The sequence below is a fragment of the Cynocephalus volans genome, chromosome 13 (assembly GCF_027409185.1).
Source record: "Cynocephalus volans isolate mCynVol1 chromosome 13, mCynVol1.pri, whole genome shotgun sequence".
Taxonomy (NCBI): domain Eukaryota; kingdom Metazoa; phylum Chordata; class Mammalia; order Dermoptera; family Cynocephalidae; genus Cynocephalus; species Cynocephalus volans.
In genome coordinates, this window is record NC_084472.1 from 89,710,177 (window position 1) to 89,735,117 (window position 24,941).

Below are 24,941 nucleotides of genomic sequence, written 5' to 3' on the forward strand. Positions count from 1 at the left end.
GACACAAAATTGAACAATGTCTGCAAGGTATCAGGAAGGCCTTTTTGAGGAAAGGATGCTTATGCTGAGACTTTGAAGATAAGCACACAAACCCAGTCCAGACCCTACTGGCATCAAGTGATCAGATTTCATAAACAGTATTGCAACTCTACAAACGCAGAGCAACCTTATGAATATAACTTGCAAACCTGCCCTCAAATCATTCCACCTTCTAGTTGTATTCATTACCATGCAGCACTCCAAGTCTGAATAGGAGTTACCCACCCGTTACACACACCCATACCCTTTTCTCTTCTCTCCCTGAAGTAACCGAAGTAATTTCCATAAAGCCTAGATTGTGTGAATTCACAGGGGTTGTCCAAGAGAATCACCCTCGAGTGAGTATATTAAATAATTCATCTGTAAACAAATACAGTCATAGACAGGTGATTAATCTGTCTAGTTTAAGCATCAGCAGTAGCCAAGTTATAGACTATATTATACTAAGAACATTTAATAAGTCAAACAAAGAAAGCTTTTTTAAAAAACTTCAGAAAATTACAGATTTAGTAGCATGCATGCAAGAGCATTTTATTAGATACAGTTCTGTAAGGCTAAGGTTTTAAATTGAGACAAATTCCCATATTTAACGGGTGATAATGACAAGCTACAGCAATTTAGTTCGTGCCTCTTAGCTGGCAGCCAGGTAACAAGCTGCAAACCAACTGCATTGAGCAAACTGAGGAGAACTATAATTTATACATAAAGAATGAAGACAATACCTCATTTAGGTCCATGTAAAGAACAACTCAAATACAAAATTGATGACATTATCTTTTCCTTTCTATTTAACTGCTATGAAGAAAAAGGTATTTGTGCATTGAAAAATGGAGGTAGACCTACATTTAAAGAAAATAGACAATAAATAGCCTTTAATGTTGTACGTGAACATCATGCTTTTTCAGTTCTAATGGGTCTCTAAGAAGTATAAAGACTCATGTACTTGCTAACAAATGGTTAAAACTCAGAGACAGATTTTGTTCTTATTCTTATGGTATCCTAATTGGAATTTTTTTATTCTTTCAAAAGCAGATTTCCACATCATCAACTAAGGAGGTTTATAGCCTGGGCATATAAATCATGCTGCTGTTTGCTAAAAATATGAGCCAATTGGCTTAAAGGCTTAAGAAGCCAATATTTCTCAGTGGAGAACACATAAGGTTATTGACAGCTAGCTTCTTCCTCTACAGCTACTCCTGTGCACCCTTCCTCCCAGTACTTACAAAAAATGGGTTTGCTCATCTGGGTCTTCTGAATTTCCTATAAAGTTGGAGTCTAAAACCACAGAATGACAGGGAACGTAAAAATGGCCAGGGAAATCTGGCACAAGTCCCACGTAAAGAATCAGCGCAGAGGATGCCTTTAAATAGACCTGGGTAGAAATAAATGTAGCGGAGCAAGGCAATAGAAACTGGATTGTGTGACTGTCAGAAAACAGAAATCCTCGTACCTGTGTACCCAAACTTTGAACAGAACAGCTAACAACTCAATTAGCATTTATTCAGTGTTTTGGAAAAGCTTTTATATCCTGTGTCTTATCTGAATCTCAACAATAGCCAAATGATGATGCAGAAACCAAGGCCAGACACTTAAAGGGCTTTCCCAAGGTGTTTGTCAAGAATGGAACACCAGCCTGACTTTAAATCCGGTCTACACAAATGATTCTTAATTCTGCTAGGCCACTGACCTTTTCACTAAGAACACCACATAATTACCTGCACATGGAGCTTGCAAGTCCCCTTCAGCCATGAGACCAAATTTTTAAGGGTCCTTCCAGTGCTAACCACTCCATGGTTATTACAAGAGCTCCGCATCTGAAACCCATCTAAACTCTGGATGTCTTACATAAACACTAGCACTTATCCAAGACCCTGGCCTCTGAACATGTGGATTCAAGGTCCACTGAACACAAAGGCTCACCTCGTACTGTTAGCACCACGACACAAGTGGTTCAGGGCCAGAGGTGACTCACAAGGGCATCATTCTCTAAGAACACACACACACACACACACACAGCTCCTGCAACCCCACAAACTTATACTTACATTAGCATTTTATTTTCTTCATGTCATTTATAAACCAAAAAACCAGTGATCTGATGTTTCTCTCCATCTAAAGTTCCTCAAGCTTTCATCAAGCCGAATAACAGCAGTTTGATGGAATATTTCACTAGGAATGCGGGCCTCAAATAAACCCACATAAATAGCACCCTTGCCCCGGCAGCAGCAAATTAAGAAATCCTGACATCTTTCCTTAACACAGCAAGCCAAGCTGGCAAGATGCTGCCATTCCTTGCCCCACCTCCTCCCCCTGTACAATAGGCTATTTACAGAAGGCTGAAAGTGCCCCCTTTGTCTGCACTAGCTGGGCAGAGCTCAGGCCTTGGGGAGCAACAAGACAGCACCAGCCAGACCATTTGCTGTTCCTTCAGTTTGCCACTCCAAAACTATTGGATTCATGCTCCTTAACCCTGGCTGGCAACTTATCAAAAGCTAGATTTGCTTAAGCCATCACCTCTCAAACCAAAAGAGCATTTGGGCTGTCCATAGAGAGAAAGAGGTACAGAAGCTCCAAAGAGAGTTAGGAAAGCAGAGGTCACTGTCCAAACCCTCACATGGGAATCCCTGACCATGATTATTGCCCTTGGCCTACCTCCTCACTCTGAGCATGAGAAGGAGAAAGACCCTAGGGTAACTTGGAATCCCATACACAAATAAGTGGTTCTGCAGGGAATTAATTATTCCCATCTACTGCCTTGGGGCTTTTCTTCCCAACTAAGTAAAATAAATCTTAAACCCACTTAATTGTCATTAAAGTGATCCTATGGATTACTAATTCAATTTCCAAGAGAAATTAAAAAGGAGAAACAAAGAAGAGATGCCCCATTTTTATCAACTTGATTTATTAAAATATCCGAGTCAAGTTGAATACATCTACACTTAAACTACTTCCTGCCCATTCCCCACTAAAGTTGTCAGAAAAGGAGTAGGACACAAAGCTTTTAAAAGCAAGCGTGAAGCTATACTAATTTTTAACCAGTAAGATTAGGGCCATATCTTCATACTGGCCACCTGTCACAACTATCATATATGTCCCCCAAAATAGAGAGATCCCAATTGTAACATGTCCAATTTGAACAGATAAATTTTTAGGGATGTAGATGAAATGGTCCAATATCTACTTACAGTGGTTTCTGTGTTCATTAAATTACATATATATTTAAGTCACACGACAAACTAAAATACTCTAGAAATATTGCTTTTTTAAATTCACATTTCATTAATATCTTATTCAAATTCTTTAAACATGCATCTTCTAACAGGCTCTTAGTCATCTCTAAAGCTACTTTTAGAGACATCTAACATATCTTCACATTTTTCTCTTCCAATTTAAGTTAAGATAAAGCATTTTTTGAAGTCAGGATGTGGCTACTATGGAAAAAACTTTCCCAACTCACAAGAACACATATGTATAATGTAAATAAATTTGTCCTGTGGGTCTACATCCATACTTTATTGCTTTTTAAACTGACTTTTAAAAGCTTTTTACAATAATATCCAACACTTGCCTAGGGTCAAACCCCAAGAAATAATTATCCAGCTATTGTTATTTCTTTGCCTTACAAACAGTCAGATTCAGTTAGCTGACCTTTACAAGGACCCAAGACAGGGCTTGGCAGAGATGGTTTCAGAAGGTACCTTTGCTACCTGATGCTGTTGTTCAAAATAAAATGGCTGAGAGAGTGCCCCATAACATGAGAGCCTTACTAAGCTTTTAATATGAGGACTGAAAGCGAATTTGGGGGAAACTCTCACCTTATATTAGGGCATATGAATTATTTCATATTCAGATAGAGGAGGTACAAGCTGAGAAAAACATGCAGAACCCCATTGCTGAGGCTTGGAAGTAAAATACACAGCACAAATACATACACAAAATAATGCATAACAAGGACGCAGTAAGTGCGAAAGAAATTATGAAAGGAAGCATACGGTCTGAGGGACAGGTGCAGGGAGAAGGCACAGTTGAGCTGGTCCTCAAAGGATGAGTGTTGTCCAAGAAAATGAGCTATACGCCATGCTGTAGGGACAGAAACAAGACTACTAGAAGCACCTCCCCACCCCAGCACTCACAGTTTTGGCAAATTAATCTGGAACAAATGACAGGGTCAAATTGGATCGGAGAGGGGAAGAAAGACATTCAGGGAAATCAGATTAGCTATGATTTCTTTAAGAGCCACGGTTCGTGAAGCACTTACCCTGTGTCAGGCACTGTGCTAAGCAATCATACATATGATTAAATGTAGTTCTCCTACTAGTCCTTATGCAAGGGGTTCTTATGGCCTTTAATTCAAAGATCAAGAAACTGCGCTTAGGAGCTAAATGACCTGCCCCTGCTGCACACTAGAACAGGACTAGAGCCCAGGTCTAAAGCCAAAGTCTATGGACCTCGAGAGGCAAGTGCTGCCCCAAGGCATGCAGTTATTCAAATCTAGACAAAAGTGGTAGGCAATGCTAATGATGACAAAAAGCTATGATACACAGCGCTTTAAAAAGTCAGGATATGAACCCAAATGTCCATTAAGAGATGAAGGTATATACAAAATGTGGTATATACAAACAATGAAACATTATCAAACCTTTAAAAGAAGGAGATTCAGATACATGCCAGATATGGATGAACACTGAGAAAACTATCCTAAATAATAATAAGCCAGACACAAAAGGACAAATATGGACTGATTTCACTTATATAAGGCACTTAGAGTACTCAAATTCGACAGAAAATACAGTATAGGTTACCGTAAGGAGCTGGAGGGGAGGGAGGAATGAGAGATATTGCTTAATGGGCACAGAGTTTCAGTTTGGGATGACGAAGAATTCTGGAACTAGGCAGCGGTAATGGTTACACAACATTGAGAATGTACTTAATGCTATTGTATAACTGTATACTTAAAAATGGTTAAAATGGCAAATTTTATGTTAAATACATTTTACCACAATAAAAAAAAAAAAATTAACCATTAAAAAAAAGCCCAGAATTTGGTAGTTAAGTAGATATAAATGGAAACAAGAGAAGTAACCAGGGTCCTCAAAGCCCTCCTTCACGTGGGAAGAGAAGAAGGTTCCACAGTCACCTTACCCTTCTCTGGGCAGGCTACCCTGCTGGCTCCTTGCCTCCACACAGCCATGGAGGCAGGTGCACCACACGCAGTCCTGCCTCAGAAAGCCTTCCCTACAACCCGTGCCTGCTCTGTGTGCCCCTCCCCACTGTCTCCTTGGCCACCATGCTCTTTCCCGGGCCCTGTTTTAAGATGTCCAAATCCTACCCCAATAGGCCAAAAGTCACTTTCTCTAATAAGTTCTTACATGATCCCCTCAGGGAAAAGCAATCAGTCCTTCCTCTGAACTCCAGAAATACTTTATTTGTACTCCTTCTGTGGTACTTAGCACCTCCTATTTTACACTTATGGAGAATGGTACTTAGTACCTATGTACACTTCTCTTTCCTTCTGGGCCAGGGCCTCTTCCCATCTATATCTGTATGCTTTTGGTGTTTAACATAGTGCCCAGCCCAGAACAGTTGCTTAATAAACATTTACTGAGTCACAATGACCCTCTGTGATTCTGACCATTTCTCTGCTGCAAGCCCCCAGAGGATGTATTTATAGAGCAGTGATTCTTGAAAAAAGAAGGGGGTATTCAAAGCATTTTCAACCCTCAGTATTTTCCTTTCTCTGCCCCCCCACGGAGCTGCTGTCAGTGTACCAGAAGGGAGTGAAAAGCATCTCCCAGGTGATTTGGAGGAAAAAAAGAGAAAAAAGGCTAAAAGCCACTGATTTAAAGGCAATATAAAAAATTCTCCTCTTTCCCCTATTCTCATGATGTTCTCAAATTATACACTTATGTATAATGTTATCCCAAGAATCCTGTCAACGTGAAGGGCCAGGGTCCTCTTTCCGCCTTAGAAGACATTTAGACACACATTTAGACATACGACTGATGGTTAGTTTAAAACAAATCAAAGCTGCCTATGAGGAAGGGAAGGGATCAAACAAGTACCTTTCTTAGAACAGCAAATGCCAGAAGGGCTCTAGCCCAGAGCTCCACACCAGGGCTGGCACCAGCTTCTGTAAGTGAGTGTTCTAGGACAGAAAAGAGAATCCTCCAACCCAGAGAAACAGACCAGCCTTCTTCCAGCACAAGAGCTGGAGTACCATGTGAGGTCTCCCAGGAGGAGAATGCTCCCAGAAACACTGAGAGCTGGGGGATGGCCATCTGAGATATAGAATGCTGGTGACAGGACCTGTCCGACATTCTCCAGAGGGGGGAAAACATACAGCTCTCCTCCCTTCTCTCTTCACACATAGAAGCAAAGACCTGCCATGTACATCCACCTTGGAAAATGATAATTATAGATAGTTAGGGCATGCCCGATGAAGATATCCAGGTCACATCGAAGCCTCTGTCTGGGACAGCAGGTTAAATTTCAGTGGTATGCACTTTAGAGGGCAAGTTTCCATTCAAAAAAAATTCCTAAGAGAAGCAAGGTTATTCCAATTGTCTTCAAATATTGATTTAATACTGCTAAGTGATTTCTGTATACATGCCATGACAAGGCAGGGGAGTTGACTGATAGGAGCTAGAGAAAGGAGCAGGCTTGGACAGAACAGACAGCCCCAGTCAATCAGCTCTCCTTCAGCTGATGGAGACAAGAAGACCTGTTTGTTAGGCTGACCCAACCCTTCTGCATGAAGCAAGACAGAGAGGCTTCTGTAGATTAAGCTTCCCACTCACGAACTGGATCTATTAAGGCATGTTATTTCAGTTGACATTTGGCACAGGGAAGAGTCCTAATTATGTCTATAAGACTGCATATTGACGAACATGACACCATGGTCTAAGGAGATTAGGCAAGACAAGCAGAGCCTGTTATTATAATAGCTAAAGAGGGAAATAAAATTCTTTATGCCACTAAAATGATCCAGAAGAATAGACTCTCCACCTTCCTGGATTAGGATGAACTGCAAAGTAAACCCTGCAGCAAAAGGCCCTGCCAAGAAAATGACTTAATAAGGAAAGAGGATCAAATATCCTTCTGCAGTAGCCAGAACTAACCCAAGCTAGTCCAGAGCTCCTCTCCACTGAGGGCCTTGGGATGCGGAGTAAGGTCCATTTGTTTGAGAAACTGCACACCAAGAAGGTACCTAAGTCCTGGGGTCCTCTTAGGTGCTTTGTACAAAGCCAATATCTTCCAGTGGTGACTATGGAAATAAATAGAACAGAAACATGGAAAGAATCCTAGACTCAGATGCAAAAAGATCATGTTCCGGGTACTGGCTGTGCCCCTGATGAGCTGCAAAATCTTGAGCCAGCTCCTCTGCCTGCATGGGCTTCAACGGAATAAAGAAAGGATGGGAACAGAGGACAGTTACGACCCTCCCATCATAAACACCATGGTAGCATCTTCAAGACTATGTAAGAGAAGGCAAAAGATAGCCAGGCAAATTTGGCATCCAGCACTAAATAAACAGGATCCCAACAACCCCCAGAAGCCCCAGAAAACAGCAACATATAAAGAAAATAATCAGTGTTAAAAACCATCAGTTCTATGTGGTGAGCCTACGGGTATTTTTTATTATTTATTTTATTTTATTATTCTTTGTACTTTGCTATATATTTTTTTTCACTGTGGTAAAATACATATAACATAAAATGTATCATATTAACCACTCACTGCATTTTTTTTTAAAGTTCTCAATATAAAGAACATATAACTGGGTCAGATCAATTAATTCCCTCTTGTATTTATGTATTTCCCACCTGCTCCACAAAGCATTTATGGTGACAACCTATCCTTATAACAGAATGACAGATGGGATAGAAACCCTTCCCAGAAAATATACATGTAAGCCTTCACCTTCTGCCTGTGTTGGGCCCTGGATCCACCATTGACCACCTATGTGAGCAACTTCCACATAAGGGTCCCTTTGAAAAAGGGTCCCACTGCAAATAACAAGATATACTCTGAAAATTGCAGGGGGATAAAAAAAAAACTCTCCTTGGTACCTTGCAAACAGAAGGTAGTCACAATGAGAATAAAGCACTTAGAATTTTCTCTGCCTTCAGCACATTTTGGATATCAATGAAGACAAATATAAGGGTACTTCAAAAAGTACATGGAAAAATGGAATCAAAAGATACTATGAATCCCTATGAACTTTTGAAGACCCCTCATATACCTGCAAGAGTTAATCGAACTATAGAAGCCAGACTATGATAAACACAGAAGTAAGCACTAGGGGCCCAGCGCTCCAAACATCTGCAAGAGGGAGAATACACTATCTCTGGGCTGCAGATGTGAGGGAGGGCCATCCAGAGAGCTGAGGGTGGAACCACCTAAATCTAAACAGGTAGAGGCAGGGATCAGTTAGTGACAAGCAGTGTCATAGAGCAGAAGGCAGGAGGCTCTGATCCCCTCTCCCATGACAGCATTGTTGTCAACAGAACCAGTTGGATGCAGGAGGCTTACCCTTGCCCAGTGGTGTTTAGTTTATGGAGTTCTCCAGATCTCAGCCCGGGCCTAGACCCAGTGTGGGAGTTGGAGAACAAGACACAGACCCTGTCCTTAAGGAGTCCACAATTGCTGAGCAGCTCACAAGGTCACAGCTATCAAATACCAGTGACCTGGATAAGAAGGCTAAAGAGGACACAGGTTGGGTAGAGTTACTCACACCTCTTAAAATAGATCCAGGTTTGAGAATGACTGATAAACTAGAGAAATAGCTTAGCAGAACAGGGGTAAGTCGAAGATAGAACACAAAGATAGACTTCTACCCAGAGTGAGGAAGACCAGCTACTTACAAGTCTGGAGAAGTCCACTCAAGTTTTTACAGATTTCAATAGGTAATTGCTGTTACTTTAAAAAGCAGAGACGAATGGAATCTACGAAATATTCTCATGCTGTGAGGTTCCTCAGGACTGAATGGAGCTTTTAAAGAACATGGGACCTGTGCTGACCTCTAAATTTTATCAGCTATGTGGCAGACTTTAGTAGTTTTGGAGGAAGCAGCATGTGAAACAGAGAAAAGGTTAAGCAGTATTAGCCCACTGTAATGAGGAGGGATAAGAGAGGTACTGGTGACAACCATGGGACATGAAGCTAAAATAACAGAGTTCAGGTAACTATAAGAAGAGATGATTGGCCCTGGGCTAAAAACAAAACAAATCTACCAAGCTGCAAAAGATTATAGAATAATGACCTAGTATTTAAAAGAGAGAAAGGAAGAAAAAGAGACTGTATGGTATGGCCATTACCAGCTTGGAATAGGTGACACTATGTTTTGTTTAAAAAAATTTTTTTGACAGCTGGCCAATATGAGGATCTGAACCCTTATCTTGGAGTTACAACATCATGCTCTGAGATAACCATCCAGCCCTTGTTTAAATTTTTATTGTAAACATTTCCAAATCTATTCAAAAGTAGAATAGTATAATAAAACTACCATGTATCCATTACCCCAGCTTCAGCTTAAATAATGATCATCACTTTATTAATATTGTTTCACTATACCCATTTTTTAAAAAATGATTTTAAGGCAAATCCTAAACATCCTATCATTCAGGTGACATTTCTGAGGTCCCAACAACTTTATAATTCTACAGTTTTAGGAAGTCATTCGTGGGATAGTAAAAGTAACTGCCACATATATTGCATCCTACCAACTGCCCAAGGGTTTAAACAAAAGAATCCAACATAAATATTGAAGCAGCCAACCCAGCAAAATATTTCATTGTCATCAAGAAAAAGGTCCATACATTCAGTCTGAAAATATTCATCGAGTACTCACTACATACCAAGCACAGCTCTAGCCTCAGGGGACATGGTAGTGAGTAAAAGAGCAAAAGATGAAATACTTATCTTAATGAGGCTTCCACCCTATCAAGTTTTAAGGCCAAAGGCAAAACAAACTCTGACTTTAACCTGCCTCTCCTGAAGTGAGAGTCCCGCTTTGACACACATACACATCACAACCTAATTTCAGAGAGCAGTCAGTTTCTATTCCCCTTTAACTGACATATTGAGTTCTCTCCTTTTTAAAAATGGCATTCAAAGGTCTCCTGCCATATTGGTGGTAGAGAAGGAGTTAACTTTCTGGTTCTTTAAACTTCTGATAATGCATCCCAATCAGTGATAATAAATGTATACCTTTTAAACTATATACACGTACACTCAACAAATATTTTCTGAAAATTATAAAATATACAAATATGAATTTAAAAAGAAAGCAAAAAATAAATATCTATACAGAAGTTCTAATATTTCCATCCTGCACCCTAATGGATGGTCCTAGCTGGCCCCCCAGGGTGCACATATCTCATCTGGAGATTACCCCTCAATCTCCTAAGCAGTACCTGCAGCCTCTCTTGGTCACTTTGACTAGAGTCTCCATAAGTTCCCTACTATGGGCAGCTGTAAATAAAACTGCTAACTGAAGCCCCCCTAGAAAGCTTGCCACACCTAGGAAGGATAACAGTGCCTGCCAAAGGCTATGAAGAGACTTTAACATCAAGGAGAAAGACAAAGATATTCAACATCACCTGGTGATAGAAAGAAGCATGCTAGACAGGGCAGGACACTGCTGGTGACCGTCACTTGGCCATGTGGATGGGCTGAATGGACTGTGTCAGCTGTTCTGGAGGAAGGAGAGTCAAGGCTGTGGGGCCACAGCAGGCGCAGGGGCTGGCCTCATCTGAGGAGTCTGCCCTGGGGACCATACAGCTCCAGCTCCTATCCCAAGGGCCACAGACCTTCCTTTTGCCTGAACTCAGAAGAGGTCTTGGCCTCCATGGAGCTTATCTCTGAGTCATATCAGAAGAGAAAAACACAGACCCGCACAGTCTTCAGAGTCTAACCTGTGACTCTGGGCTGCTCAGCCACACCCCTGAACCACACATCCATCTTCTGTGACACGTTTGGGTAGACTGCTTGAGAGACAAGGTCCCTGCCAGCACCACATTGTGAGACACCTCAGAAGCTTGCCCGACTCACAATGTGGGCAATTGTCCTACAGAAGGAACAAAGAGCTATTTGACCATTTCACTAGTGGCACAAAAACAGGGCACTACTTTAAAGTAGGAATACAGGTTGAGCATCCCTTATCCAAAACGGTTGGGACCAGAAGTGTTTCAAATTTTGGATTTTGGAATATTGCAGAAATACATATCAGTGGAGCATCCCTAATCCAAACATCTGAAATCTGAAATGCTCCAATGAGCATTTCCTTTGAGTGTCATGTTGGCACTCAAAAGTTTCAGATTTTGGAGCATTTTGGATTTGAGATGTTTGGATTAGAGATGCTCAATCTGTTTCAGGTAAACAAAGACTATAGTACAGTTATGTAAGATTATCTAGAACTTGACACTAATCTTCCCTCCCACTTCTTACAAAGCCCACAGCCACCTGCTTATTAAACATAACTGAAATTACATTGAAATAAATACCTCAGATATACTCCCCTAAACATAACGTTCACCCCAATGAAAGCACAGGTTTTGGTCTAGAGATTTTCAATTTCTTGACCTTAGCTATAAGATCTAAGCTTTGCACAGTAACGTAATGGACAACCCTGGAACATTACAATGTATGTTCTTGTCAGGGACCGCTTCTATGGGCTATCTGGTCATCTGAAAGTCTCTTAGTCTCAATTAATCATCAGATAATATTAAGTGCTGACTAGCAATAAGGACCTGTGTTAAATGCTGCTGAAAACACAGAAATGACAATAACTAGGTCTCCTATATGCCCAGAGCTTAGAATGTGGCTGGGCTGCCTATTTGACACTACACTTGATCTTAGCCAAAAGACCAAGAAGCAATGGGCTGCCTATTTGAGGAGGCAAGATACACACACATGAAAAGGCACATGAAGGATGGAGGCAGGAATGCTAGTCAAAACACTTAACCACCAGTGTGGTCAGCCATCAACCAATCAGAAAAGACATAGGCCAATGCACCAGAACAGGGTTCAGGAGACCCTTTGCTGGGACAGGCATTAACCCTTCAGTTTCTGAATTAGGGGTGGGGCACCTGGGGTAGCAGCTATTTTCTAACCCATACAGGAATATTTCAATATTTTAACCACTGGTATTGTGGCTGGTGCATCCTAGCTGAAGTCAGTGAGCCTAGGGTTTCAGTGAGTGATGTGGAATCTGAGAAAGGGGGGAGTCACTCCAGGAAAGCACCTCTCAGAAGCAGGGCTGTGAGGAATGAGGATGGGATGAGGAATGGCATTCCAGACAAGACAAGGTGGGCACGCAGGGCCTGGGAGGCCCTTCCAGGACATTCAAGTGCAGAGTCTTGGGATGCACAGACCCTTTCAGCCTGTGCCACCAGAGTTTGCTTTCAAGAAGCCCCAGCACGTGGTGGTTTGGGAGAGGCATGGGAAACTGAAGGTTGGAACCAGGCTGCAGAAGCCCATGACAGGCCAAATAAAGACTTGGGGCCGTACAAAGGGAAGCCCTGGAAGGCTTCTGCTCAGGCTTTCTACTTTAGAAAAAGTAACCATCCCTTTATATCCCCCCCACTTTTTTTAACTAAGGGCCTTTGCTATCTAAATTGGAGGTGACAGACTCTGGATTAGGGTGGCAATAGAATGAAAGGAAGGAATGGGTGTATGTTGGGCAGTAGGATATAAAGAGCAGGTCAGAATAAGCAGAATATGCTAACTGACTGGATTTCAGGGCATAAATCAAGGAAAACACTGAGGTTCAGCCATTCCTTAAAGAGGCACAGGGCCCAGAAATAAACTCCACATATGTGCCATGGCCAGAGGTGAACGCAGGTTGTGTAACCTTGGCTAAGTCACCCCATCTTCCTGCACTACAAGTACTGCATCAGTCAGGCTATTTCAGAGTTCTGGGGACGCCTGGGTTGTTCTGAAGTGCCTCAGAGACAACAAGGGAGACAGAGGAAGCCATTGTTTCTGTGTGATCTGGGATTCCCACCCATACCCGCCCCTTCCCCTTCAACTGCAGCAGCCCTGCTTTGATTTATTTCATATATTGGGGTTATACCTAAAACTTCACTGGGAAAAAAAAACCTATACCACTAGGCAATACTGTTGTGCCTTCAAACCCCCAAAAGTCGCAATTCTATTCTCTTGTGTATTAAGAGTTTCAACATGATCTAGAACACGTCGAGAAGGTCTGTTTCTGGTAAAAGTATCCAAAGACATGTGGCAGAAAGCAAACCTATGTGCCATGGTGAGGCCAGTCTCCCACATAAGTGAGTGTGGCTCCATCTCTGCTAAGCCTGGATCCCTGTTCCTACCCGAACACATCCTCTTCCTCCTGCACACTTGGTGCATTAATCATGCGTCTCAACTGTTCTCCAGTCTTACAAGATCAACTTCCAGGGCAGGCAAAGCCTTCTGCTTCTTCATTCTCCAGAAAGTCATAGCTGTGTAGCAAGTGATCTTCTCACTCACTGAACCAAGCTGAATCAAAATGTGTTGTCCCTTTCAGCACTCTGGTGGTACACGAGGACAATTCAAGGTACAGTGCAAATGAGACTGGGAAAAATCAAGGAGCAATGACATGGGAGGAGACCCAGCTCTGTCCTGTCTTGCCACCACCTGGATAACCTGGAACTTTTCAGGCCCTTCTGGACTGAGAATCCTTCTAGCTCTAGAGGAGCAGTAGAGCCAAGCAATTAGAAGCACAGGCCCTGAAATCAGACTATTTTAGGTTCAAATCCTGGTTTGGCAACTTAATCTCTGCACCTGTTCCTTTATCTTTTGTATATGGACAATAGTAGAACCTACCTTACAGGGTTGTTGGGGAGATTAAGGAGCTAACTCATCAGAAGCATGGAGAACAGTGCCTTGCACTGTTAGCTGCTGTCGTCACCTCTCCCGTTCTTAAGCCTGGAGTGCCCAGGCTGTGGCCACCACTTTAGTCAGCTACCGCAGCCCTGCTTTGACAGCTGATGCTTGGGGGAGAAATAGTTCCTGGAACAACTCTGCTTAATAAAGGAATAAAAGATGTGTAGGGTATTTTGGCCTTATTTATGCAGACATCTCTCCCATAACAAACTTAAAAGGAAAGTGCCAATTTCTACAACAGCCAAAACTGCGCAAATGGACAGATAATACATTTATCAGAAGTCCCTCCCAGAATGAGGAAATGGTCTAAAGCCAATCCATATTTCCTCCTGTAATGCGGAATTTCAATTTCTCTTTCTAAACCATAAAATCCTTATTTCAAGAGTCTTTCACTAGAATACGTGAAACCAAAAGTCCATTAAAATCCACTCATTAATAAAAATAATTTTCGAATCACTGTCAGTTTCAACAGTTTTAAAGCAGAACATGCCCTAATTTTTTTTTTAAAGATGTATGTAAATATATAAGAAAGCTTGGTAAGCTATTCTGAAATAAGCAGTCGTTCCTATATATCCAACAATAGGGAAGAAGTGAGTAAATTACAGCATATCCCACGTGGCCCACAATGGAGTCATCTTCAAAACTCATTTTTTGAAGAATTTATCACAGCATGGAAAAAAAATTCACAACATAACTTAAGTGATTAAAGTTACATTGTCAAAATTTTTCTCTTCAATTAACAATGTATGCTTAAAAATTTGTTTAGGACAAAAAAAGTGGAAGGAAATATACTAAAATGTTAATAGTACTTAATCTCTGAAAGACCCACATTTTTTATATTTCCCAAATTTTCTACAATAAGCATATATTACTAGTATAATATAAAAAATGTAAATATAGCTTTTCTCGGACAAATTGTTTTGATTTAGATATTAGGCAGCTTTCAAAATTTTATTTAAAACTTGAAGACCAGCAAATAATTCATGAAGAGAATTAGCCCAGATGCCTACATGGAGCCACCAGTTTAGGAGACAAGATATTTGCCTCTTCTGAGGCAGGCAGCCCAGAGGAGTAGAGCCCTCTGTAACTTACCTCCATGTAAGTTTTTGTCCAAAGGTGACATCTCTCCAAGCCAACCACACTTCAAGGAAGGCTCCACCATAGTTCATCCTCCCCTCTAGATTCCACAAAGGTTAGAACTGAATGAACACTGTGCTATCTCCAATACAGTCAAGAACTTGTACATGTCAGGATGTAAAAACCAGAAAAATTAACATAACTCATAGTATATGATAGTTTTCTCTTGTCACTATTACGTATCACTCCAGGCCAACTAAAATTTCTTATGAGTTGACATTCAGCATTTTACATAAAATGACAAATAAAATTTTTTCTACATAAAATCTCAGAGTTGTTGCCACAAACACTGGTAAACTGCCTCTATCTTCTAGTTCAGGTACTACTTTAGGGCTTATGTTACTTTAAAAGTTCTCAGAAGCCCTTGAAGAGCTAGCATGTTGAAATTCAAACTCAACCACTGGCAGCTATAGATCAGCTCTGTTCACTGAGATTTCTTCTCCAGATATGAGTGTCAAACGCACTTTATTACCCTAACGTGCTTGTCTGACTACCAAGTTGGGTTGACAATCTTCATTAAAAACTCTGGCACCTTAATCTACCTCCCGAGTGACCACTGCCTGTCAGCGAGTAAGGCTTAAAGAAGCTTTAGGATACCAACAGCTTCAAGCTGCCTTAAAGGAAATTTTTTGTAGTTTGTGGCACAGGAGCCACAGGCACTGCATCATCCAAACAAGACTGTCCATAAAACATTAATGGATTCTAACTTAACAGAGTTTGGTTATAAGAGACAGTAAATGTAAAGGAATAATGGACATCTGTTTTAAATGGCCATGCACAATAAATTCAACTGATCTTAAAAACTAAATGTTCCTCTAAGGTTCTTGAGTAATAAATACCCAGAAATTACTAATATTCCTACAGTCTTGCTCTTTCCAGAAAAGTGAAACTGGAAAGGGAGAAGGAGAAATCCCCAGTCATAATGACAAGACAACCTGATCTTTCCAGAGCTCCTCCCCTAAGCACACAACCATTTTCCACAACACAGCTACATTAAAGCTGAAGATGTAGCAAGAATTAGACATTAAGCATGACACTGTGCCTACCAGTACACTTTCAGTTATCCCAAACTTCAACCAATAGCAAAGAGGTAGCTATGAAAACTCTACTTGTATGGTATAAATAGATACCTGTCCCTGCATTTGTCACATGTATCTCCCTCTTAAATGTCAAAAATTAAAAAACCCAGAGATTTCTGTTTAGTCAGGCTTCCTGCAATAATAATAAAAAGTACTGCCAAAATATGAATAACAGAAATAGGAAGAAAATATGTCAAAATGTTCATAACAGTGAGGGAAGTGTAATTTTTTTAAAAAGTCTTAAAAAGAAAACGGAGGTCCTTAATATGTTTACATTATTTTAAGAGGAAAAGGAGAGGCATAAGATGGGCTGCTTTTAAAGATTTTCTTTCTCTAGTCATAGAATTTAAGCTCATGGAAGATTTTAGTCTAATGCAGTCTTTTCACAAATAAGAAGTCACTCTCAGACTAAGAAGGGATTTTTCCAATAGAGCTAGAAAAAGAAAGAACGTCTCTCAAGACCCGGTGCTGTTTGTTTTCCACTATACCACACTGTGCTGTCTGGCTCCCAAACCGATGGGAAGCAACGGTTCCTTTAAAAGTTCCACCTTCCCAAGCCCACCAGCGCAGACCTTCAACCCAAACTTAAGTTTCAGCCAATCTAACCTGCCACATCCACCTGAAAAAACAAAAACAAAAATAGAATCATCCAGAAATTTGGGGTTGATTTTTTTGTTTGTGTTAAGCCAATAACTGTTTTCATTGGGATGATCACAGGTTAAGCTGTGAAATGTGTGTCAGAAACTGCGAGATTTAACCAGTTTCTCTCATGCTAATCAAAGGTCAATAAATGAAAGGAAGGGTATTGATAGTCGGGGTACTGTGGATCTTCCTGCACCAAGAAGAAGCTTAAAAGTCTTAACCAGGGCACTTGAAAGGCATTTTTGTAATGGTTATTCTTAATTAGGCTCCGTAACCTTGAAATTGAGTGGAGCGGGGAGGGGTTTGCAAGCCCTGACACACACACTGACTAGCTGGAGCGTTTGTCTCTAGATTCTAATCCACGTGTTCATTCCAGTCATCCACCACCACTCTCTGTCGAGGCTGCAAGGTGACAGATATCCTTGCTTTCCTACTTCGAAAAATGCCAGTGCTCCTTAATCAATGACCCCATCACGGCGATGTGCAGCGGCTGTAGGTACTCCTCTGGAGACGCCGCGAGATTTACTCCTTGTGGCAACGGGCTTTTGATGCCGCCTCTGACCCTCCTGCGCGCGCTCGGCGCAGGGGCCACCATCACACCCAGGCACGAGTTCAGTCCGGCTCCACGCGCGGTCCGAGCGCGCCTCAAAAACCCTGCCTCCGGGCCGGGGAGACGCCCGTGGCCGAGAGACCGCCGTCACCGGCCCGGCAGGACTGCGTCCTCGCGTCTGAAGCTCGGCGTCCTGCTGCCCCGCCGGGTCCGTCCCGCGGCGCGCGTCACCCGGCCCCCGCCGTGCACCGGCCCCGCGCCCGCGCCGCCCGCGGGATGCGGCGGGCGGCCACCCCCGGCTGAGAGACAGGAAGCGGCGGCGGCTCCGGCGGCCTGAAGGCCTCCCGCTGCCGGGGGAAGCTGGGCCGCAGAGCACAGGCCGGAAAAGGGGAACGTCCCCGGGAGCCGAGGGGCGGTTCACGCACCTCCGCTGCGGCCGCCGCCTCCCGGCTCGGCCCTTCGCGACCACCTCGGCCCGGTGCCTCCGCCAAGGCCAGGGCACCGCAGCAGAGACAGACGCGGCTCCGCGCGGCAGGCGCACTCACCTCCTCCGCTGGCCGGGCCACTGCGCCGCCGGCTGTCACTGCAGCCCGCTCCGTGCCCTACGCCGGCTCCGGATGTTATTTAAGGCGCCGCCACCGCCCGCCGGCGGAGCCCCCGCCGCGGCCGTTGCAGAGCCGGGCAGCTGTTAGTGCGCGTGCCGCGGGCCCCGCCCCTCAGGCCCGCCCCGCCCCGCCCCGCCGCGCGCGCGCCTGGCCGGCAGGTGCGGGGACGGGACGAGCAAACGCCGCTGGAGTCTCTCCGACTGCCCTCGGCTTTCGTAACGATCTGAGGAAGAGCAGAGGGTTGATTGTGGTGCCTCAACCCCAAGCCCCACAGACCCTGGGGTCAGTTGGAGGTCAGGAGGCGCCCTCTCGCATCTTCCACCCTCAACCGCGTAACCCGCCCCCCGCCCGACTTCTTGGCGGGCAAGGGGGGGGGGGGGTCCTGCTGGGAGGGGCCCCGGTGGCCAAAGAATTTTCCTTTCCGTTTGTCTTTGGAAGCGACATGCGCAACCCATTTAAACCCGATTTCAACACGGTCCCACACGGGGTTTCGCCACAGTTCCTGGCCGGGAAGACTCTTGTGTGGACTTCTGCAATGCCCTGGGCATGGAGCAACCGTGGACAAACGAGGCCCGCGTGGACAGAGCAGACAGCAGTCTAGACACTGCTCAAGAGCAACACTCGCCTGCAAAATTCTGCTCCGCTCAGCCTGGACTGTGCGGCCCGTGCGATGCCTGCTTGGGGGCTTCCAGAAGCCAATGCAACTGTTTTCGGGCTCGCATCCCGAATGTTACTTTTCCTCTTGAGACCTGTCAGCGTCCTCAACCTCTAATAACCGTAGTCTAGTTACAGTGGCGTCTGTTGTGCCCAGCATTGGTTGGAAGACTGTTGTCTAGTACTGCTTTGAATTTGAGGGATTAGAGGAATTATTGTTAGAATAAACACCTCTGATAATGACAGATACCGTTTACTAAGCTTGATGCCAGACTGGTATAAACATTTTACACATATTATCCTATTTAATCTTCATCATAGCCCTATGCGGTGAGTGTTGTTGTTATTCTCCTTTTACAGAAGAGGAAACTGAGGCACAGAGGGTAAATGCTAGGGAGGGCGATACTACACTTGAAATTGAGTCTGCCTCCAGAGCATGCGCATAACAGCCCCCCCATCCTTAGGCTTATGCCTCAGTGACACTGAACCTGTGTTCGCTGAAGGCCTCAAGCTAACAATGTCTTAAGGACTTTCCCTGGGTGTCTCTCACTTTTTCAGGGCACCCGAAGGTGTCAGCAGTGCATATTTCCACAGTGTGCTGGACACAGTGGTGCGGTGGTGTGAGAGCAACCCACACGCCAGCAGCCCCTACAGCACCTCTCCTAGATTTCTCTCTGGAGCTATATCTTCCAGATCTAGACTCTCCCATTTAAAAGAAAAAACGGACTCCATGTTCATTTTTATTGGTTTCCACTTGGCTAATCCTTGGTTTCTCTGTTCAGATCTCTTTCTCCCCACCCATAATTTCAACATTTTAGCTTCTCCTTTTTCCTCATACTTCTCCAACCAGTCCTTCAGCTCCAGTACCTCCTCAGGCACTTTCCAAGTTCTGTGGTATATTAGTTTTTGAGGGTTGCGGTAACAAACTGGGTGGCTTCAACAACAAAAAATTATTATCTGACAGTTTGGAGACTACAACTACCAAATTAAGGTGTTGGTGGAGACGGTTCCTTCTGAGGGCTGTAAGGGAAAGCCCTGCTCCAGGACTCTCTCTGGCATGTAGATAACTGTCTTCACACGGGGTCTCTTCACACCACCTCTCTATAGCAAATGTATCCAAATTCCCCCTATTAATAACATCAATCATATTGGATCAGGGCCTGTATTAGTCCATTCCTGATGCTTATAACAAAATACATGGAACTGGGTCATTTATAAAGAAAAACGAAATTTATTGCTTACAGTTTCTGAGGCTGGGAAGTCGAAAGTCTATCTCGTGGTGACGACAGTGACCCAGGGGTCTCACATTGTAAGATGGTGGAAGCAGAGAGGGCAGAGAGAAAGTGAGAGCAGTCTAACCCCCTCATTCATTCTCCTTTTAAAGCCCTCAGAACCACACCCCTGACCACCATTTTTAATCCCATTACTACTGCACAGTCCTACAATTTCATCACCTCTTCAAGGCTCCATCTGTCAATTACCATAATAGGATTTCCCACCCTCTTAATAGTCGCAGTGGGGGCCAAGTTTCTAATACATAAAACTTGGGGGACACAATTCAAGCTTCAGGAAGTTTGAGGGGATATAATTCAATCCATTACAGGGCCCGACCTAATGACCTCATTTTAACTTGATTACCTCCAAATAAAGTCACATTCTGAGGTAACTGAACATATGAATGGGGGGGGGGGGCGGGAGTCACAATTCTACCCTTAACATGTGGACAGTTGTCTCTGGTTATATCACCTTATACCTTCCCCCACCAAGACATTTTTCTCTCAAACTAGGTGCCTCTGCCTGGGCTATAGCCCTTAATGCAGGTGATTTACAGCTTTTGGGTGGGAAATACACACAACCCAGAATCAGATCTGAGTTCCTACTCCTTCTGGTAGAAGCTGCTATGTGACATTGGGAAGCACTTTCCTTCCTGAGAACCTCAGTTTTCCTCTCTGGAAAAAGGGGGCTAGATTAAATAATCTCTCAGGTCCCCGTTCAGCACTAACACTTAAAAAAAAACAAAACAAAATGAAACTTTCTCCTTAATCCTTTAAAAAAGTTTTACGCAGCTACAGATAGGACTAACATACAATCCAGCAATCTCACTACTGGGTATATACCCAAAGGAATGGAAATCATCACGTCGAAGGGATACCTGCACTCCCATGTTCATTGCAGCACTACTTACAATAGCCAAGTTATGGAACCACCTAACTGTCCATCACCAGATGACTGGATAAGGAAAATGTGGAATATTTATACAGTGGAATACTACTCAGCCATAAAAAAAAAAAAAAATGAAATTCTGCCATTCAGAGCAGCATGGATGAGCTTAGAGAAAATTATGTTAAGTGAAATAAGACGGGCACAGAAAGAGAAGTACCTCATGTCCTGACTCATAAGTGGGAGCTAAAAAATAAAGATACGAACAAACAAACAAACAATAAGCACAATAATACATCAAACTTTCAGAAGGAGAGAACAGAACTGAGGTTATTAGAGGGGGAAAGCAAGAAGGGAAGGAGGGTTAATGAGAAATTGGTTAATGTACGCAACTAATGATTACATTTTGTAATGACAAATCTGCCAACTATCCTGATTTGATCATTACATATTGTACATAAATACTGATAATCAACTCTGTACCCCACAAATATGTATAATCAAGTATCTTTCAATAAAATAAATAAATAATAAAAATGCTATGCAGTTTATGGGGTTGTCCTGTGACCATCAGACAGACTTTGATGGGAGGCATATTGCACAGTGGTTAAGAACACAGGCTTTGGGGCTGGGCAAATCTGTATTAAGCCCCATTTCATACTCTGTAAAACAGGAATAAGGACTACCATAGAAGGATGCCATGGGACTGGCAGCCCATGCCCTCAGTCTTCTTATTAAATGCAAATTCCAGACTCCATAGTTGGGAGTTCCATTTTGTGACTTGGAGAGAGGTAAGAAACCAATCTTAACCCTCTTTTCTACTTTCTTTTTTCCAAGCATCCCTCTAGCCAAGTGAACAAGAGCCAATAAGATGTCGTAGTGGAGCAAATTTCCTAATGGAATTTCATTTCAGTTGCTCTAGCCACACACACACCCCCGCCCCTTGCATTTTGGCTTGATTAAAATTTTGCAGCTAATTCTGGCTAGATCCAAATCTACATGTGTCTAAAATTGATTGATCGATCTTCTAGAGACAATAAATGAGTCAAAGTCCTTTTTGGGACAAGCTGATCTGTGGGTTGACAATGGCCTTGTCTCAAAAGTTCCCACTTATGATTGCCAACTGCAAAATTGTGATTATTATTGATCTCTTCATCTATCACTTTTGAGAATGATCATCTGAAGTATAGCCACATCCATTAGTAATGGTCAATTAATTCCAGACCTTGGTAACTGAATGGTTAAAGAAAGGGTTGGCTTCAGTGACTGAGCGTTTCTCGCTCAATCTGCTTTGAGGCTGTATCTATATTAGGCATATATCCATGTCCCCATGACATGTGATTCATGAATCCTCATGACTATGTCTCGTGAATCTTCATAAACCATCCCACCTCTTCTTACTCCCCTGAAAGTTCTAGCATTGTATTTACACATAGTAGGTACTCTGTTGTTGTACTGGACACGTTTCTCTAGCTATTCACATGTGATCAATGGAGCCTGAAGCTTATACAATTTAGGGAACCTCTTTAAGAAAATTACGAATACTAATTTGGATACAAAAGTGAATGTCTCTTTAGAATGAGAACAGAAATCACAGTAAAATACAAATTTTAAAAGTTTGAGTTCTCTCAGGCCTCTAGTAGTAGGGAAGAAAAAAACAATGCTACCCATTAAAATTGCACCATAAATTTCACAAAATCCAGAAAAATAACCTAAAAAGTTTATCAATTCTTTTTTTCTACCTCCATCATAAGTTTTTTCCTTTGTTTTGGATTGCATTTTCATTCATTGCTTCTTCATATAACATTTTTAATAAGCATTACTGTTTAGAGAAGGTTTCAATTTAGAGAAAAATTGCGGAGTTCTCATAAACCCCTCACCCAATTTCCACTGTGATTAACATCTTACATTAGTTTAGTACACTGGTTACAAGCAGTGAGCCAGTATTAATACATTATTTTAACTAAATCCATTCGTTGTTCAGATTTCCTTAATTTTTACCTAATATCCTTTTTCTGTTTCAGAATCCCAACTAGGATACCACATTGCATTTAATTGTCATGTCTCCTTAGGCTCCTCTTGGCTGTGACAGTTTCTCAGACTGTCCTTGTTTTTTAGAACCTTGACATTTTTGAGGACTACTGTAAGGTATTTTGTGAAATATCCCTCTATAGGGATTGTCTGTTGTCTGATGTTTTTCTCATGATTACACTGGGGTTATGGATTTTGGGGAGGAAGACCACATATGATATTTTTATAATATAATTTTTCATTGTCGTTGGCTGGCCAGTACAGGGGTCTGAACCCTTGACCTTGATGTTATTGACATCGCGCTCTAACCAACTGAGCTAACCAGCAAGCCCCACGATACAATTTTATATGGAGAGAATAGGAAGAAAATTCAGTCTTTCCTCTAACAGGATGGATGAATTTTTTTTTTATTTGATATTTTTGATTGGATGTTAGTAAAAACAAAATCCATCACTATCCATTTTAACCAAGTGCTGACTGGAAGAATTTTCAGTGATATTCCTTCTGGTTATATACATTACACTCCATGCTTCTACTTCCAGGTGTCTTAGGACAGGTTGATAGGGAAATATGACCTCTGGCCTTGAACCTCCTGCCAGGATGCTATATGAGTTGGCAGAGAGAGTGGAGAAATAGTCCTGAAGGCATTCCTGTGCTGGGAAGGCTGGGGATAACATGCGAGTCACTGTGAGTTCCAACTCCAGTTCCCCTTTAGCTGGGTTCCAAACAACCTTGGTCTCTTAAGCACCACCAAGGGAAGGGGTGGTGACAGAAGAGATTTGGAATAGAGAATGACAACTGTATCGACTGATTGCAGGTAAATTGCCTTCCTTCTGCAAATTTAGCAGAAACATTTAACTATGTGAACATGTTGCTAGAGCCCCTCCCAAAGTCTCACAGGGGCTTCTGAAAGTCAGCAGCCCTGAAAATTAAGCTGTGTTAGCTTCACAGTGAATTTACTCCAGCTGGCAGTAGTTTTTGCACTATTATTGTGCTACTGCTTGGATTTGCTAGTATAACTCTTTTGGGCTTCCAGAAGAAGGGATGTTTCCACCAAGCTGACACTGTTCTATGACACTGTTAATTATCACATGGTCTCAGTGGCGCTAAGCTATAGTCCTCCCTTTCCCCCACACACCTTTAAGTTTTCAAGTGCACTTGATCTACCGGCTTCATTAACGTTATGAAGAAGAGATAGTCTGCGGCTGCCTAGGCAATGACCTCCCTGAGAACTTCCCTCTTCCTTCTGGCTCCACCAGCTCTGCTAGACTCACTGCTCAGGCCCTCTCCTGGCATTGCAGTTCTGCTTCAACACAGAGCTGCTGATGAGGCCACGGCTGCCAGACCCAACCCTGTGCCCCCACAGCACCTGCCTTTCTATTTCTTGAAGAGGTATGAAGATTTTACTAAGTCAGGGCTGGCTAGTTAGCTCAGTTGGTTACAGTGTAGCCTTAAAACACTAAGGTCATGGGTTCAGATCCTGGCACCAGCCAGCCACCAAAAAAAAAAAGATTTTGCTTAGTCAATGTCAAAAAGAAATTATAAATACTTCATCTTTCCACCTCAACTGCCTTCTCATTCCCAACAAATAAAATTCAAACTCTTTAGAAGGGATTTTTAAGACAGTGTTCATAACCTGCCCCTGCTTTTTTACCAACCACTTCATCTATCATTCCCCTCTCCAGCTAGATAGAGCTATTTGCAGGTTAAGAGCCAAAAGTTTGGAGTCAGGCTGCTTGCATTCAAATTCCATTACTTACTAGGTACAGGCCTAGGACAAGTAACTCTCAAATCCCTCACTTTCTTATCTGTCAAGTGAGTATAACACTGTATTGCATCAAATCTAAATCACGATCAGGTGGGAGATGCACTATTATGTATCCTTGAGAAAGAAAAAAATGGTGCTTATTATAATAGCAAGACATCATCAGTTGGAATATGCCCCCCATATCAATTAGCCTTACAAATCATACAAAATTTAGTAGTCTAAAACAACAGTCATTTAATAGATCATTCTGTGGATTGGCCCTTGGGGTTCAGCTGGGTGGTCCCTCTGCTGGTCTCTCCTGGGCTCTCTCCTGCATCTTCCATCAGCTGGTGGATCAACATGGACTAGATGTTCTAGGATAGACTCACTCTCATGTTCGAAGGTAGGCAGAC

The 24,941-nt window shown here is 42.7% G+C and overlaps 1 protein-coding gene across 2 annotated transcripts in view; it reads right to left on the reverse strand.

Annotated features, from left to right (window-relative positions):
- ACSL1 (acyl-CoA synthetase long chain family member 1) overlaps window positions 1-18,004 on the reverse strand; it is a 58,953-nt gene extending 40,949 nt beyond the window's left edge. The window contains exon 1 of one of the 2 annotated variants that reach the window (XM_063076553.1): window positions 17,877-18,004. The gene's annotated coding sequence lies outside the window, so the exon portion shown is untranslated. Of the gene's footprint in view, window positions 1-17,756; window positions 17,836-17,876 lie in introns of those variants that run through there. The other variant, XM_063076555.1, reaches the window with a different exon arrangement.
- Window positions 18,005-24,941: the final 6,937 nt, after the last annotated feature.